At 42.6% G+C, this 10,568-nt stretch overlaps 1 protein-coding gene across 6 annotated transcripts in view; it reads right to left on the reverse strand.

Moving 5' to 3' along the window:
• DPF3 (double PHD fingers 3) overlaps positions 1 to 10,568 on the reverse strand; it is a 189,588-nt gene that overhangs the window by 18,777 nt on the left and 160,243 nt on the right. The gene's annotated exons all lie outside the window — the stretch shown is intronic.

Here is a 10,568-nt window from a genome sequence, read left to right on the forward strand (position 1 = left end):
AGTCTGCATAGCTGAAAGTTGCTCTCTGCTAGCCCAGAGCTTATAACATGTGTAAGCCAAAAAAAAAAAGTCTTTCTTCAGCCTCTAAGTCAGATGCTCTGTCACATTAGGAACATTCCTTGTGGTATCCATGACCCCAGCTTACTGTCATTGGAAGGACTATTTTTATTTATGCTATCAGCATGGTGAGGCACTACAGTATATGGCAAGCATGCCACCTGGTACTCAAAATATAAAAATTCTTTTTCCTTTCCTCCCTGGTTTCTCCTTCTTCATGACCTCTTTCTTTTCCTGCTACTTTTGTTCAAAACCTAGTGTTTTACATGCTATGAGAAAATTCACACATCCAAGACTTTGAGGCAGTGTTAGTGAAAACCATTCCTGCTCCTTATCACAGAACTTCTTAGCATTCCTTCTGTGTCAGAATACCTGAACACAAAGTCCTGTAGCTGCATGTGGCAAGCTACTACAGGTAGATTCAAATTCCCTTTCTTTTTTCCTTAAAAATAAAAAGTCTAGTTCAGGCCACAGTTTTCTTTTACTCACAAAACAGTCCAAAATGTGATTCCAGTTACGGACACTGTGGTCGCACACAAGCCAGAGAGCCAAAAGTCTTCCTGCTATGTGTTTAAGATGGAAAAACAGTCTTATTTCACCTAATTGTGTGATGAACAGCATTTGCTGTGGCTTAGGTGTGCAGCAGAGTCTGCAGCTGGAACTCAGTTAATAATTCAGGTGGTGGCTCCACCCTGGGAAACCTGGATCACTCTCACAAGTCTGTATTAGCTCTGCAGATCTAATAGGGGAAGGAAGTAACACATATTTATGGTGTCACCAAAGTCAATAGACAGACCTCTAAAACACACCCTGGGAGCAGTTCTGTTGAAGGAGAAGGCAATATGTTAACATTGACAGTTTCTAATCTACCATAACTATTCTCTACCTAAACTTTTGCTATGCTGCAATAGCTATAAACAACAGACAGAGACAATAAAACTTGCAGTGAGATTTTCAACAGCTCATCCCTTTGTCTTAAAACACTATTTTAAAGTGTAGATCAGGTTTGAAAGCTCCCTCATCTTTGTCAAAACTCTCCTCTGGATCTGAACTTTGAGACTGAGTCCATATTTTATAGCGACATCAGTGTTTCACATGCCACTGGCTTTAATTGTACATTATGTCCACAAGACATCTGGTCAGAGGAGTGGGGAGGTGAGCACATTCAGAGACCATTTCTTGTATCCTGCACCTGGTACAATTGCAGGTTGATGGGAAGGATAATTTTAACATAAATACCCTAAAAATATCTAAAAATCTCTTCTGCTTACACTGGCTGTATAACACTAAAGACCAAAACTGACATTAAAGGGCAGGAGCAATCTGCTGCTTCCAGTCGCTCTGTGACCAGTGAAGGCCTTAGAATGGCTCATTAGTGCTTTTTCAATAATGGATTCTGCATTGTAAGATTAATTGCAGCCATGTGCTCTGTCACACCCGCCACAGACTATTTAAGTTAACAATCCAATCAATAACCTTTTTCAAACAAAGGCAGAGATTATCTTAAGGAAAAAAAATAAGCAAATATTCTTTTTTTTAAGTTAGATTATACAGAATAAAAGGAATTTTTACCCATTTTCAATTATTTCCATTATCTTCACAGTGTAGTGGTGGGCTTTTTAATCAATAGCGTGATGAAAACTCACAGGCCTCCTGGCTATATTGCATCAGATTTATTCCATAAACTTTCAGGTCTTTAAACAACTATAAATATATATTACAGATATAATGGCCTATGTCACAGGAGCCCCATCCAAATAATGGAAGTTTACATGCAAAGCAAATGCATGATTTCTTCCTGCTAAAACTGAATAAGGTCTGTTGTGGCCAATGCCATCATTAGACCATTATTACCATTACCTGTACAAAAAGAAGGGAAATTTTTAATTCTAATGAGTGATTTAATTTTATGGTTATGATTTTAAAAGGTACCCTTCATTTTTCTAAGAAGGCTTGCTTACAGATATACAGTGTCAACAGTAGTCAGATTAGAAAAGTCAGACTATCCAAGCACACTGAAGAGCTTGGCTCTGCCAGAATCCCAGGGCTCAAGAAGCTGCAACTTTCAGAAAAAGATTGCTAAGGGATGAGGTTGGGGAGCTCTTGCATTTTCCTGGCCCTTACCACCTTCCCATCTTGCAATGTGAAGGTGTTACAGTGTAGAGACGTGCCTGCCTGCTCAAATGGAGGTTCCCATGAACAGAAGCCTTCAAAACTGTTCATGGGGTGAGGATCCAAAGCACCACCTGCCACACTATCTCTGTGATATGGAGAAGCAGCACTGTTTCATTATATAACATCTTTCCTAGCAGCCAGGACAGGGGCAGATGTTGGAGGCTGAAGGTGAAGAGCTCTTGTCTCACCCCCTTCAGTACAAGGCCCTACTGAATCCAGCTTCTTAAAAAAAAAAAAAAAAGCATACAAACAAACAAACATACAAAAGAAAGTCTCATAGGCACCACACTGAGGTTTATTATTATAAGGCAAGACAGGAAATATCACCACTGTAAATTTCTGTGTCCTGGCTGAAGTGAGAAAACCTAGCTGTTTCTCCCAATGTGTTCCAGCACTGCCAGCTCTGCTAAAGAAGTGAGTCCAAAAGGACTCAGTGGTTTCACTGAATAGTCTGGTCGGTCAGACTTGGTCAGAGACCAACTCTCCTCTATTCTAATATGTCACAACGTGCCAGTAATTGTGGAAGAATTAATGTCTTTAATAATTGATGGATCTCTGAAACCACTCAGCTGTAGAAGAGCCTATAGTTCCTATTATTTCATTTTCTGGCCAGCATGGACAGAGCTAAAACTGAGTCCACAAAAAGAGAAGGGGCACTCTGCTGCATTAGCACCAGGACTGGTGGCCAGATGCACTCCGGAGGTGGTGGTTTGCTTTTCAGTACTGCCAGTTCCAGTGGAAGAACTTATACAAATTACAAGCAATTGCTCAAATATTTGGCACTGATACAAGAGAGCTCACTTTAATTGTTCACTCAAGGGACAAATAAAACCCCTCTGCAAATGGTTCAGCCCCAGCTGCAGTTTGGCAGGTGTAATTGGAGAAAGCAGGACAGACCTGTGTTTGAAAGCAAGGCCAAAGATCTTGGGGAAGTTAGAAAATGGTGGAGTGAGGCAGGTAGCACTTGCAGCTCACTCTCCTGCACTGCCCTGCTGTTTCTTTAGCCATGAAAACACCAAAGGGCATGTGGAGCAAAGGAGTGAGCTCCTGACAAAAGACCCATCATCTCCAGGCACTCTCCAGAAAATTTCATTGCCTGAGGAAAGTCCACTCACCAACTTTACTCATGCACAGCTTTGACGCTACAATGCTGCATAATTTCCTCTGAAATAATTTTAAGTATCAAGAATATCAGCTGGGATAAGGAGCCTGGGTTATAGAGGGTATATGAAGGGCAAAGCTTGGCTCAGGTTACTCATGTACGTAAACAAAATGAAGTATGCACAAATGTATATGCACAGACCCACACGCACCCAAGGAGATCGGCTGTGGACAAGGCAGTGTAAACTCTGCCTGGCACAAGGTGGCAGGAGGAGCTGGGTGGGATTCAGAGGTGACCTCTGGAGCATGCAAAGGAACAAGCCAGGAGTGAGTTATTCTGGGCTTCCGAATGGTTTGTCAGTCAAATCACTCCCCACACACCATCCCCGTGTTGCAGATGCCCCATATCTTACAGGAAAACTCCTTGAGAAATGCTTTCAAACAGTTCTACTGCAATATGTTTGTGTGTGCCTCTCCCTCAGTACACCACTTCCTCAGCATGCACAATCCAGCCATACATATGTTAAAAAGGAGAAATGAATATAAATTAGAGATTTAAAAGTCTCTAAAAACTGCCAACAATTAACTCCAAATCATCGTCCTGGGAGAACACCCTGATTTGGGCTGGGCCTCTGCCCTGTGCTCAGGTTTGCCAGAGGGAGGATGAGCCCTGCGAGGGTTTCTGCTGCTGCGTGGGTGTCCCACTGCAGCCAGGCACACCTTCCCTTCCAAAACTGCCTGGGACCGGCTGAAATCTGCACCTCCATTTCGTATCTCCCAGAGATTTGGACTGGGGCAGATCTGGGGCACAAGCCCATCCCTCTGTCTTCCCCTCTGAAGCCGAGCTGTGGGGACTCAGACACACCTGACACACGCTGCTCTTTTCATTGCAAACACGCTGTGGTAACACAGAACTGAGGTGGCAAACTGAGCCCTGCACATTTGTAACCTGGGCTGCCAGAAACAGTGCCCAGCTTTATAGCCAAAGGAGGTGCCACATGCCCCATGTCTCAGCTCAAAACCAGACAGCACTCGGCTCCCTTTTCTTCCAGACTAGCCCCTAATAACCACTGTTGGCCACTAGACAAAATGGCTAGTTCTTGCCTAAGAAAAATAATGTGGGAGCACTCAAATAACCTTGTACTGAAGCATCAGCTTGTTAATGCACTGGTAAGTCATGCCAGGGCTGTACAATTCCTGGGGGTGAATTAGGTCAGAGTGACCTCCAGAAAAACCAGCAGGCTGCATGGCTGTGTGCTGCACTGTGGGTAACGATCAGCTCATTGCCAGCAGGCGCTCGGGCTGCTTACCAACACCAAGGGGAAGGAAACCTGCCTGCAGGCACCGCGCGGGCTCCATATGCCGGGGACATCGCTGCTAATAACGAGAATAAACCCATTTATAGAACATGAACTGGGCAGGAGGACAGGCGCTGAATGCTAATGCTGCCCAGGCGGTGCAGCTCACCCGGGCTGCTGCCGGAGACCCCCGGCAAAACCCCTGCGTGGAGAGGGGCTGGCTTTGCATTTGGTTGCACAGTGAAGTGGGGGTGAGGTAGATGGAGATGAAAATGCAGGAGTGGAAGAAAGACTGCTTATCCAGGCAAGATGAATCACCACAACCTGGAAAGCCAACATCCCCTTTGCTCCAGGGACATTTTCGTTACCCTTCAACAAACTGCAGTGGAAAAAAACCTCCGGCACAGCTCCGACCTCGTCGCTATGCACTGCAGGCTCCCCAGCCAGGCCAGCTCACACACCACAGAGCTTTCAATCAACTGGCAGGCTCACTAAACCCTTTCAAATTGAGCAACCAAGCAAAAATACTTGGTCATAAACACTAAAAATAGGAATAGAGGATTGGGTTTTGTTTTGCTTTTTAACTTGGTGAAGCCAGCTCTTCCTAGTGCATTAAATCCACCTCCCTGGCAGCCCATTTAGAACATCTCCTCCCCCCTGGGAGAGCCAAAATCCCCAGCTGTAATGAGAGGAGTGGGGTGGTATTTAAAATGCTAGGGAAATGGCAGCCTGAATAGCCTTCTGCAAGCACAGTGCCTTTGTTAAATCCCCCCATAAAACAAGATATCAGCACTGCCCCTCCTCCCCTCTCTTTAACATGAACACAAGGACTCTGCTACCTGCTTGAACTCACATTTGCTTTGCAAATACCTGGTCCCTCCCCAGTAGCTCTCGCGTTAAACTGCCCTGCTAACACAGCTACAGGTGGCAGCACACCTGCAGGGATGCCCAGCACTGCCCAGGGCTGCTCATGGTATCAAGGCAGCATTTGAAAAGATTCCAGAGTTTCCACACTGACCCAGCAAAGGGGCTCTAACCTGCAGTGGATGGGACATGTCATTTCCCCAGAGCACCCCGACAGGGGCTTCTCCGCTGGGATTATGCAGGAGAGCGTGACAAAGGTGATGCGGCATGACATGGACACCTCTTCACTAAAAACAGGCCATGCTCACCCAGTCAGTTCAGAGAGCACCAAGACAACCCCACTGCTCCACTGTGGTCCTCCTCAAGCATCCAGGACTGTGGGGAGAACTTCAGAGGTGATGTTACCCATGAGTCACAGAACAGCCATCTCATACACAACTGTCACTTGGAAACACAGTAAGCTGATTCATTTGGGGAAAGGGGGAAAGGAGAGAGTATGACTAATCTCTGGACAAACTTTATAGAAAGATTAAGGAATTACTCTAGAGTAATTACCTGCCAGCATGTTTCCAGAAATTTCAAATCAAATGGCAAACTTTAGAGAAATTATTTAAATGTTACCATTTTAATATTAAAGAAACTTAACTATGCAGAAGACACCATGCCATTGCATAGACAGTGACCTCATTGCTCTGACTTGAGGCAACCACCTTCCATCTAGGTAGATATTCAGCTCATGATGTGTAAATGTCTGATAATTGACGTGAACATACTGAAAGTGCAAGGGGTCTGTCTTTCTCACAGAAGCATAATTTACTCTGTTAATGTGACTGTATGTTCAGACATAAGTAGAACTGCTTCACTCAACACAAACAAGACCAATTTGGAGCAAGTTACTTCAATCTCTTGTTAAGGAATCCCTTTCAGCTGCCAAACAAGTAGTGATCCCCATGCACACTCTCCATTGTTTGTAATGCAGTGCCACAAACTGGAAAACACTGATTTCTTTCCCTTCTCTGTCAGTGAAAGCCCCTGTTTGATTGGGAATTTTAAAGTGTCAATAGAGATTTCATCAACAAGACAGCCAGTTTTCCCTTCCCCACCAAACTCCCAGCAACATCAGTATCTAGAGGGAAATAAGTGCTATAACCACATGCTGAAGAGCATCAGTATGAGCATGGTAGGAGGGAGTGAAATGACTTTGTTTACTCTCTAAAAACTGCAGTTTCAAGGTGATCTAAACATCTGAGTGAAGGAGTGAATTTGAACAAAGTAGTTTCAGTCAAAAGTAAGTGGGAGGGAAGAAAGGATTAAGAGGTGGCAGGGCAAAAAACTGATTTTCAGAAAGGTTGAGACATTTTGTACCAATGTCTCACGAATAAGAAACTGGACTTTCATTTTGGAGCAGTACTTTGCTTCAAAAGTGAACCCAAGGGAATTGTTTTTAAGAAAGAGAAAAAATAGTCACAACTGAAATGTTTCATTCAAGCCTGTGCACAGTTGGCAGTGGTAAAGGGTCATTTCATTGAGGAGAGATTGTGTTTCATTTCAAATCAAACCAAAATCTTTTATCCTCACCATGGTATTTTTCAGTTCAGTTGTTTCAATGGCTTTTTTTAGTAAATGTCCAAGTAAATGCTGACAGAGATTAAAAAAGTAGGATTTTTGTTTTTCAGTGGAAGACCACCTGATTAAAATCCATGATCTGTTTTCTTACAGCTCACCAGACCTTCCACCCCAGATTAGTCAAGTCAAAGTCCTGGCCATTCCTTCACCTGTAACAAGTGAGTAGTGCTGCTTTAACCTACACAACCAATAACTCATAGTAGCTAAATACTTTGTCAGACCAAACAAGAAATCAGCTAGTTCCATGGCAGTGGACACTAATGTCCCTCATTAAACAGTTTACTAGTCTTGCTATTTTTCAACACCAAAGGAATAATTCAACAAAGCCTATACAAAAGTAGAATATTATTGTATTTAATGAAAGAAAATTATTTTCTACAGTATTACAACAATCTCTGACTCTTCTGACCCTGCTTTTAACTGGCTGCTCCATTGGCCAGCAGGACTGTTGCTCAGTGCTCTGTTTATGGCCAGGAAGTTGGGAAAGCCTCTCCTATAGGTTAGTCTGACCAAGCTCTGGGTACCCCAAATCCTCTCACCTTTAGCAGTTGTTCATCACCTGCAATGTTCAGTTGTTAGGTGGGATCCCACCACCAACAAGATGACTGGCAATTCTCAGTGATAGCTGCACTGAGCCTAATGGGGACTAGTTCTTCACACATTGCCAGACCTGTAAGGATGTAAACAATCACAGAGGAATATAGTGGCTGTGGATGTCCTTAGGAAATTCATCTTTGTTCTTTCAGCTCACTAAGTACTTGTAAAATCTCAACCTTAATGGAGAGGAAAGTCAGGAAAGGGTATTGGAGAGGAAGTTAATCAAGAGGCTGCAAGGGAAATGAAGTCCCCTAAGCTGAGGAAGGTCCTTTTCTCCAGATGAAGGAATATACAGCTCTGGACCATCTGCATGCTTGAACACTAGAACAACAAATTCAACCTAGAGAGAGTCTGTGAACAGTTAAAAACTATCCTAAGCCCCTAGGCTGATGGATGCATTCAGAGATACAGTCAATATAGAAAAATCTGAGAAGTTCTGGAACCTTCTCTTTAAAAATCCAAAGTCAAGATATTGCAGCAATGGATGAGACTTCTGATCCAGAATTCACTGTACTGTAAAGCAGGTTGTTGAGCCCAGGGAAAGGGCTGAAAGACTTTAGTGTTGTTTAACATATTTAAGCCACTCCTAGCAGAGCACTGATGTGAAGCAGCTATGATTTGTACCAACAGGGGAAAATTAATTTTTCCTATATAGACTTAAAACCATTCCATGCAAACTCTACTGCACAAAGTGCTACATGAATTTGAAAACTATGTCACACTTGTTAACACTAAAATAAAAATACCCCTTTAGTGACAGGATGTCTTTCCCATCCAATGACTTCATCTCACCTTGGGGAGTTTGCCTCAATACTGATTCTTGAAATCATCATATGAAGAATTTAATGGCTGATGGCTACAGAAAGAAGGCAAAAAGAAAGAAATACAAAATAGCAAGCTAAGTCTGCAGAGATGTTTGACAAAACAATCTCCAGTATTACTTAAAATCTCTTTTCTGTTTCAAAAAAGGAGGCTGTATGCAAAAATTTGGTCATCTTCATTTACTTCCTGCAGTCCACAATGAAGTTACTGACATAAGGACACTTAATAGTAAAGACTGAAGAAATGTAATGGGAAGAGGCTTCAGTCAAAATAAAAAATTACTCTTAACACCTATGCATACCTAGATATAAACTAGGTATTACTGAGAATTGGCTGTGGATGAGCAGCACTGAGAAAATAAACCCCACTCCAAAAAACCCCAACCCACTCACTTTTTAGACATTGAAAGGAGGCCGTGTCTGTTCCTACTCAAGGGGTACCATCCATCAGCTGTGTTGCCAATTCTGCAAACTCTCTCACAAAGGCAGCAGAAGCTACAAGAGCTTCAGCCCACTGCCCAGCTTTAGGGTTTAAATCATGTTGCCTTTTCTTTAGCAGTGGCATGATTGGCTTGTAGATCATTTAAAGTTACCACAGCTGGCTCAGGCAACATTAAGCAAACCTGCTTCTAATTATGGATGTCAATATTAGTTACAACACCATGCTCCAGAAATCTGTGATTTCATGAAGGTAAATGCCATCCTTCTCCCACCATGATCCATCCTCCATGGAATCATGAAGAGTTACAGGCTGCAAAGACAAAACATCATGAAATGACAGATGTGATAGCAGAAGTTTCTAACACACACTGCAAGAGCATTTGTTGAAAGAGCAGACAATGTAGTTAGGTCTTCAAAATATACTGGTGAGGTGCCACAGATAGATGGCTCTCATATTATGTCATTAAAATCAAAGTTAGGGCTTAACTGTGGCAAATGTCCAGCTTTAGTGCAGTAAACAATACAATCTTTATACAACAATTTCCAAGGGATAATGGAGGTCTTAAAAACATCAAGCCAGAATTTGGACACACCCAGCCAAAGCTAAGTCATTGCTTATGTGCTCTGCTATGCATGCCTTATGTAGTTGAGGTCTTATTCATCTATATTCAACACCAGGGATGGGATGGGGTACAGAGAAGTCTATGCCATTGCTAATGAGAATTAAAAGCTTGGGTTTAGAGAGAAAGTGTTATGGGTTTTCTTTATCATCTATAGGCTCATGGATTTAAATACAAGTAGGGCTCACAAATCCAAGATGCAAATGAAATCAGATTTTTTTTTTTCTGATTGCAGGCAAAAATTTGGAATAAGTGTTAAACCAGTGCAATATTCTAGTTCAGGCCAAAGCAAATGAGCTACTGCTGTTTTCACTCCACCCAGGATTACAGCTCTCAGCCTTGCCAGCCTTCAGCTCAGTCTCAGTCCAGGGAAACACAGCTTTGGGGGCACCCATTAATTGCTGCAGTGCTGAAAGACACCTTTAGGCCCTCCTGCTGCCATCCCTAATTCTCACTGGCAAGAGCCATTCTCCAGACAGGAAAATAAGATCTATTTATGTCAGCATAAATCTGTTCAGGAGCTTATCTGTTCATATCATTTATGCGAAACTAAATTTTTTCTTTAACATTTCTAATTTCAGGCCTATGGCTTAAAAAAACCATAAATAAATAAATTTTAAAAAAAGAAAATAAAAAGGCACAAAAATATTCAAAGTAATAAGGCTTATGTAAGGCTTATGTAGAGACATTCCTTGGAATCTGATAGCCTGTAACAACAGCTCAACACTTCTGCTGTGCTGGGAAGGATCCCATTCATCTAAACCAGGTGTTGGTGTTGACAGACATCCATAAAGGCAAATTTCAACATACATGTTCACTCCTGGCTACCTTAGTAAAAATGTCTCGCTGAGGACAATGAAAATAACAATGGATGTTAGAGTGGGAGATGACCTAGTGCACTGATGCTACAGTCTCCTTTCTTCCTTCCTTTCCTTCCTCTCCTTCCCCTCCTTCCTCTCCTTCCTCTG

This window comes from Lonchura striata, chromosome 6 (genome assembly GCF_046129695.1).
Source record: "Lonchura striata isolate bLonStr1 chromosome 6, bLonStr1.mat, whole genome shotgun sequence".
NCBI classification, from domain to species: Eukaryota; Metazoa; Chordata; class Aves; order Passeriformes; family Estrildidae; genus Lonchura; species Lonchura striata.